The following is a 7178-nucleotide window of genomic DNA, read 5'->3' as shown; positions in this document are numbered from 1 at the left end:
TGCATTCTGCACAATGACAAGGGTATTCACATTCCGGGTCCATGTCAGACAGAATTCACCAGAGTCTTGGTCCACATGTGTCCCCTTCAATTTTTAAAAAATCGGAAATGTATTTGTCTGGATTGACTAGAGAAACAAATCCAGAGACCCTCATATGTGTATAAGAGATAACTTTATATAAAAAAAGTAGTTGTATATAAAGAAAACATCCCAGCCCAGGCCAGATCAAGTCCATAAGTCTGATATTAACCCATATGCCTTATACCAATCTATAAAGTTCTCTTCAGATTCATGAAACACAGGCAATGATGCCGAATGCAGGAAGATCACAGGCCAGTGGGTGGAAGGTCTTGTGGATCCAGTGGTGGTGCAAGCATTTCAGCGCGGGCAGGGGTGTTTATTGTGGCTCCTCCAGCTCCAGAGCTCTAGCATAGCTCTGTGAGTCTGGTCAATGGGAATGTCTCACAGGGAGTGAACCTGGGTCCTGCTGTCAGTGAGCTATTTATCTCCTCAGTACCTCCAAATGAGGTCATCAAGCTGCAGCCTGATTGACAGGCTAAACTCCACCCCTTCACTTTAAAGTCTCAAATTGACAACAGATGATGTAACTACCACAGTGGGGTTCCACATTGAGTCCTTTTGGGACCTATGAAGAATACTGTGTGCCTCAAAAGAGCAGAATCTAAAGTCACAGTAGTCTTTAGAACAGGGCTTGAGAGAAACTAGGTTAAAAGTGTTCCATTCAGAACACTGTACCAGGCATAGTCTCTCCTTGCAGTCTATGTACGCATTGTTAAGTATTTTTTCCTGATGGGAGATTCCTCCACCCCATTTTCCTACTAACAGAAATGTAATGGTCTTTCTCTAAGGCATGCCCCCCACCCCCCTGCCCGCTTCTTGATGCGAATTTCCACGAAGGTTTCCTTAGCACTCTAGTAGGATTGTCTGTTGAATTGGTGTGACCCAGCACAGCTTTGTATGTCAGCAACTGAATGCACTTCTCTCTCTCCCCTCATCTTGAAAAACAGATCCCAGCGGTGGTGAAGCTCCTGTCAAGGTGCATTTTAAGATGTACATCGAGTGGGGGTGATGGACGTCCTGGATGCTCGGCAGGCTCTCGGCCTCATTGCTAAAGAGACAGGATGGGAAGACTGCATCCCTGGGAGCAGGGGCCTGCCTTCATCTTGGTGTTCCATGAACTTTTTGAAACCCCCTCCCCCCACCCTCATATATCTTATGTATGCAGAAGTGGAAATTCTTGGTTACGGAGAATGCAAATATTTAGATTTAGTTGCTTTCCAAAGTGGCTTGTCCCAATTTAGAAAGGGTCACATTTAAGCGGTGGACCGAAGAGCAGATGGGGATGGAAGCTGATTTCTATATTCACATCTTCCCACTGTCCCACTGGAAAAGGGACTTTTCTTATAGTGGTTAGGGTCACATGGGACCAGTCCTCCCCGTCCTTTCTGCTGCGGTCTCCCAGTGACATGTTAGCAGAGCCTGTCATTTTGGTCAGACTCAGGGAGACAGGAGATGAGGCGAGATGACTCAGTCGCCTTGGCTCTGCTTCTCAGCGCTCAACTCACCACATCAGCGAGCCTGTCTTTGAAGTGGGGGTTGGGGGTGGGGGTGGGGGAGACATAAACATAAACTGTGGTGTTGATATCCATTCTAGCAAAGATGTCAAGAGCCAATTCCCGAGAAGAGGAGGAAAACACTCAGGATAAATCTGTCTGTGGGGGGACAAAAGACCAAGCGAGAGACTTGAAAACCATGTCTAAAGACTTGTTTAAGTCTCAGTGGCAAAGGAAAATAAAAGGCTTCTGCTCAAATAAACAGTGGTACCTGTTTCAGATTCCCAGGCATCTCCAAGGTTTTGGGAGGTCTCATGGCTCAGGGCTTTGCCGATTGTGTGGCCTGGGCTGACAGCTATTAACAGAAGTTAGAGTTCAGAGCTCTCTTCTCAACAGAAATTAAAGAAGGCAAAGGTTTGGCTGTATGTAATGCCTCGAAATGGCACGAAGTGTGTGGGCTTGCTTCTTTGCCACGTGACAGGAGGTAGCCCACCTGAGAAGGAGCCCTCAAAGCTTGGTAATAAGCAGTCATTGTGGGAAACATTTTCCGGCGGGAGAGGGAAAAGTAGTGGTTTTACATTTCGGTCCTTTCAGAGTTTTCTCTGGGTATAGAGAGGTCGCAATGTGCTCATTTAAGATGCTGCCCACCCCCCTTTTTAAAAGATCATTTTATTTGGGGTTCTTACAGCTCTTATAATAATCCACACATCAATTGTAGCAAGCATATTTGTACACATGTTGCCATCAGTATTTTCTAAACATTTACATTCTCTTTGAGCCCTTGGTACCGGTTCCTCTTTTTACCCTCCCCTCTCTTTCCTCCCACCCTCATGACCCCTTGATAAATTATTATTATTTCCATATCTTAAGAAATCATTTTATTGGGGGCTTGTAAAGCTCTTATCATATCCATACATCCATCCATTGTGTCAAGCACATTTGTACATCTGTTTCTGCCCATCTTTTAAAGAAGAAAAATGAAACAGGAAAAATGATTCGTGTTAAGGTAAGATTTCATTTTCTATTCAGGGCATTAGGCCACAGGTGACTGAACCCTTACTGAATTTGTGTCTCCTCCGTGGCTGAATGCGCATGCAGCCTACAGCCTTTAGCTACACCATCCAGTGCCTGAGGGCTGGAGACTTATGCCAAAGGCTTTGTTTTTTAATGTACAAGTTGTCTTTCTTCCGTGAATATGTACAAAAGTATGATTCTTAAAGGACCTCAGGGCCATTCCACTGAACTTGGGTTGAGAGTTCATGTCTGCAAGTTCCATGGTGGTGTTTGAAAGTGCTAAAGATCGGAACACGAGAGTATGCATGCAGGAATGGTGGTGCGTATGTGCGTTTTAGTAAAACTTACTGTGGGAGGTCTTCTGTTTTTCTGCTTTCTCTGAGTGCTGTGTAAGAATCAGTTAAATTAGCTGAGAACATTGTGATGAGCTCACTTTCATTGAACTGCTAAATTCCATTCTTGATGTATGGGGGCAAAGGAAGAGAAGAAGCAAACGAAAGGGAAAGAGCGCATCTGAACACGGGACCCACGTGGTCCTGTCTGCAGCATGCGTCACATTCACACACACACACAAGTTGGACAGCCAAGACAAACTGGAAGGTCATTCAACTGAAGTTCACCTCTACAAACTTCTTTCTCCCTCTCCCAAGCACTTAAGAGTCCTGGTTCTTTCTTCTTTCATTTCTCTTACACTAAAATAAGTTTTTTTTCTTAAACCTCTTATCTTCCAATTGTCAAAATTTTAATTCGTTGTTTTGATTAACAGAATCCAGAGGTAAGCAGGTAGCCACAACATTGTAAACTTGTCACCCGTTAATAACATTAATGGCTCCAGATACGTAAATGTTTTTGAAAATTGTACTGTGCTTTACGTAAATCTACACTTTTAAAAATGTATAATCCACTCAGCCAACTGTCCCTCAATCACTCAGTGGCAAACCTTTTTGCAATAAGAAACAAGGTCAACTCATTCACTGCCATCCAGTTGATGCCAGCAAACCCACAGTGACTCTATAGGACCGGGTAGAATTGCCCCTGTGAATTTCCAAAACTGTAACTCTTCACTTGATCTTAACCAAAAGGTCAAGAAATGATACTAAGACTAACTCCTTCTGGGAGTAGAAAGTCCCATCTTTTCCCCGTGGAGCGACTGGTGGTTTCAGACTACTGACTTTGCAGTTGGCAGCCTAACGCATAACCACTACAATTTACCAAAGAGGCACAGCTTTGCATTCTGGGGATAGAGAGTTGAAATGTGGAAAAAGATGGGCAACCACTTTGAGTAGATATGAAATTCTGCCTAAATCCACTTCTGATGTGATCATACATCCTAATATTCCTGGAAGTCTTATTTCTTGAAATCTGAGCTCATAAATTAACAAGAAATTTGCTTGAAATATTGCCTACTTCCTGATTAATTTACTAAAAGAAGAACCCAAAAGGTGGGAAAATAGAACCTCAAGATCAAGTTTGGCTATTTCCTGGCTCGCTCATAGCTAATGCCTGCAGATGCTTTATTAGGATGCAATCCTCTAATAACAGAAAACAGAATCTGCGTGATATCCATTCAGAAACCCATGCGGGTCAATGCTATGATTTAATGCTGAAGTCTGAAGCCAGGGCAGGTAATGTACTTGAATCATCCCTAAACTAGAGCATGCAGAGAGGGAGCCTTAAGAGCATCCAGGCAAAACCACGAACAGTATTATTTGAAAAGATATGACATGACTAAAATTTAGACACAGAAAAATACTAAATGTACACTACATTTCGACATATTAAAGAGATGACCAGACAAGAGAATTTTTATAGTGTAGTAGAACAAGTAAAAGGAAATAGAGGAAAGAATTAGGAGGCAAAATACATCTATAGAGGTAAAATATGGACATGAATATATATAAATATATAATCTATGATAGGGATATAGATATATGTACATATATTTATATGTTAAGTATTAAAGTAGTAGATAGACATTGGCCTTCTTCTCAACTCCTCCATCAATGCAAGGAACTCTTTGTTCTATTAAAATGGCATTCTGTGGTGCTCACCTTCCCAACATGATTGCTGGAGACAAAATGGGTGCCTAAGCAAATGTGAAGAAAGCTGATGGTGCCTGGCTATTAGAAGATATAGCGTCTGGAATCTTAAAGGCATGAAGTTAAACAAGCAGCCATCTAGCTGGGAAACAACAAAGTCCACATGGAAGAAGCACACAAGCCCGTGTGATCACAAGGTGTCGACGTGATCAGGTATCAGCCATCAGAAGATCCAAAACAATCATATCACGCAAATGAGGGTGGTCCGAGTGGAGACCCAAAGCCCATCTGTAGACAATTGGACATCTCCTCAGTCGAGTAACAAAGAAAGAACAATTTAGCCAGTGGGCAGTATAGCACCAACAAAATATAGAACATTCCTCTTGTTCTTAAATGCCCAACCCCACTCACCCACCCTCCGCCCTGCTATCATGACCCAGTTCTACCTTACAAATCTGGGTAGACCGGAGCATGTACATTGGTGCAGATAAGAGCTCTTGAGACACAGAATCCAGGACAGATAAACCCCTCAGAACAGTCATGAGAGTAGCCATACCATGAGGGTAGGGGAAGGTGGGGAAAGAAGGAGGAGAAAGGAGGAACCAATAGTATCAACCCTACCCCTCTCCAGAGGGATGAGCAACAGAAACGTGGGTGAAGGGAGACAGCAGATGGTGTAAGATATGAAAATAACAAGTTATTTATCAAGGGTCACGAGGGTGGGAGGGTGGGGGAGGAAGAGTAAAAAAGAGGGGCTGATAGCAAGGGCTCAAGTAAGAAAATGCGGGTTGGGACCTGTCATGAGCTGCGTGCCCAGTGAGAGCAGCGCAGCTGAAGCAGAGTCATGGCCAGCACTGTGGTGTATTTGGACTGACCATTGCTGCTGCAGGATTTGCAGGCCGTTATGTTTTGAAAGCCATGAAGCATGTGGAGCCTCAAGTAAAACAAGCTTTTCAAAGTCCACCAAAATCTGCCATCCATGGTGGCTATTACCGAGGTGGATTTGAACCCAAAATGAAATGGGAGGCAGCATTAATTCTGGGTGTAAGTCCTACTGCCAATAATGGAAAAATAGGAGATGCTCATTAACGAATTATGCTCTTAAATCACCCAGATAAAGGAGGATCTCCGTACATAGCAGCCAAAATCAATGAAGCTAAAGATTTTCTAGAAGGCCAAGCTAAAAAATGAAATAAATGTATGATGAATTTTGAAGTACCTATTGTTTATGTATGAGTCTGACTTTTTATAATAAAATGCCTCAGAGCTTTGGTTTTTAACAATAAGAAAGTGCTTTGAAAATGATGATGGCAATGTGTGCGCAAATGTGATTGATACACTTAGTGTATGGATTGTTATAAGAGCTGTAAGAGTCCCCAATAAAATGATTTAAAAAAAACCCGAGTGGCGATACCAGGAGGGAAGGGGGTTAGAAAGGGGGAACCGATCTCGGGGATCTACATATAACCTCCTTTCTGGGGGATGGGCAACAGGAAAGTGGGTGAAGGGAGATGCCAGGCAGTGAAAGATAAGATAAAATAATAATTTATAAATTATTAAGGGTTCATGAGGGAGTGGGGAGCGGGGTGGGCGGAGGAGGAAAAAAAGGAAAATGAGCTGATTCCAGGAACCCAAGCGGAAGGCAAATTTTGAGAATGATGAGGGCAACGAATGTATAGGGGTGCTTTACTCAATTGATGTATGGATTGCGATAAGAGTTGTATGAGCCCCAATAAAATTATTTAAAAGAAATAAAACCCAAAGAAAGAAATGCTCTCTAAGGAATAATGTACTCAGAACATTTTCATGTCTCCGGCAATTGTGTAACGACTGGAGCCATTGTGCAGGCAGCTTCTAAACACTAGAACTCTTTTCTTGCCTAGTCCAGTTTCTAAAGGCTGTTGACCTTCCTTATCTAGTCATTCCTATTGCTTGTTCATTAAGTCACTCCCTTATTTACTCAAAACACATTTAAATAGAACCTACCATCTCTCAAGCATAATGTAAGATACTTCGTAATAAGGCTTGGAAAAAGACCGACATGGATCTTACCGTGTTGTGTAACACTGAAGACAGACGTTCAACAGGTTATTATTCATTTAGACATTGGCTGAGTGTAGCAGGGTTATGATGCAGGAATGCATGGCGCTATGGGAGTCAGTGAATCGGAGAAGCTCTAAGGAGGAACTTAGGGAATCAGAGAGGCGATATGCCAAAAGACAGGACAGAGTGACTTCCTTTCCTTGGCATAGTACAAGTGACTGCTAGTGAGCAATCCGGTGCCACTGCCGTCACCTCTGGTTATGGTCTTTCTCTTTTCCTTGAAAAGAATATATTAACAGAAGGTTAAGCAAGGAGCTCATAAAACGCATGATAGCACACAGACCGATCAAACATACCAAGCATTCTTTTCTGGAGGATTGGGAAAGAAATTCATTTTGATATAATTATCTGGCAATAGGTTCAACCTGAGAAAAATAAACACGAGGCCATAATTTTTTTCAACAGAACCAGAGACTTATTTATCCAAATTTCTGAAATAGCATATCTA

The 7178-nt window shown here is 42.6% G+C and overlaps 1 pseudogene; it reads left to right on the top strand.

Annotated features, from left to right (window-relative positions):
* Nucleotides 1–5471: 5471 nt before the first annotated feature.
* On the top strand, nucleotides 5472–5818 carry LOC142429883 (mitochondrial import inner membrane translocase subunit TIM14 pseudogene; annotated as a pseudogene).
* Nucleotides 5819–7178: the final 1360 nt, after the last annotated feature.

Source organism: Tenrec ecaudatus, chromosome 16, assembly GCF_050624435.1.
Source record: "Tenrec ecaudatus isolate mTenEca1 chromosome 16, mTenEca1.hap1, whole genome shotgun sequence".
Lineage (NCBI taxonomy): Eukaryota > Metazoa > Chordata > Mammalia > Afrosoricida > Tenrecidae > Tenrec > Tenrec ecaudatus.
The sequence above is the reverse complement of the archived record's forward strand: the minus strand, read 5'-3'. Positions and strand labels throughout refer to the sequence as shown.